The sequence below is a fragment of the Canis lupus genome, chromosome 28 (genome assembly GCF_011100685.1).
Source record: "Canis lupus familiaris isolate Mischka breed German Shepherd chromosome 28, alternate assembly UU_Cfam_GSD_1.0, whole genome shotgun sequence".
NCBI classification, from domain to species: Eukaryota; Metazoa; Chordata; class Mammalia; order Carnivora; family Canidae; genus Canis; species Canis lupus.
Window position 1 is genome coordinate 24,716,617 of NC_049249.1, and position 762 is coordinate 24,717,378.

The following is a 762-nucleotide window of genomic DNA, read 5'->3' on the forward strand; positions in this document are numbered from 1 at the left end:
GCACATCAGAAAATACTGGCTCTTGTTGTGATGTTGTAACTCGCCTTATCCTCCTTATCCTGGGTGGTGCGCTGTGTATTCATCACTTTATTTAACTCTCACAACACATCTAGGAGGGGGGCTCTAGTCTTACTCATATTTTCCCAACGAGGAGAGTGAAGCCCAGAGCTGAAAACAACAGGCTTCTCTGAGGCAGAGCTGGGACAAGAAGCTGAGGACGCAGAGCTCAGTCTCTACTCGCACCCACAACATGCTTCTCTGGGGATGTCTATCCCCTTCTCTGTAGCTCTCAGCTCCCTTCCAGCATCACAGATCCTCGAAGACTGTCATCCAGTGGTCATTGTGAGCTGAAAGCAGATGCAAAGAGCATTCAGTGATTAGCCTTCTACTTGTCAAGTGAGTTTGAAGGAAAAATTGTCCAGATAAAAGAATAGAGGAGGAGTTGAACCAAATTGTTTAACAGATAGGTCTTTGGAAAAGAGGGAATTTATTTATTTATTTATTTATTTATTTATTTAGATTTTATTTATTCATGAGAGACTCGGAGACGTAGACAGAGAGGTAGGCAGGAGAAGTAGGCTCCCTGCTGGAAGCCTGATGCAAGACTCAATCCCAGGACTCTGGGATCATGACCTGAGCCAAAGGCAGATGCTCAACCACTGAGCCACCCAGGCGTCCCTTGGAAAGAGGGATTTTAAAAATTAGAAATGTTTGCTGTATATTTTCCAAAAAAAAAAAGAAAAAAAGAAAAACGCATCCCGT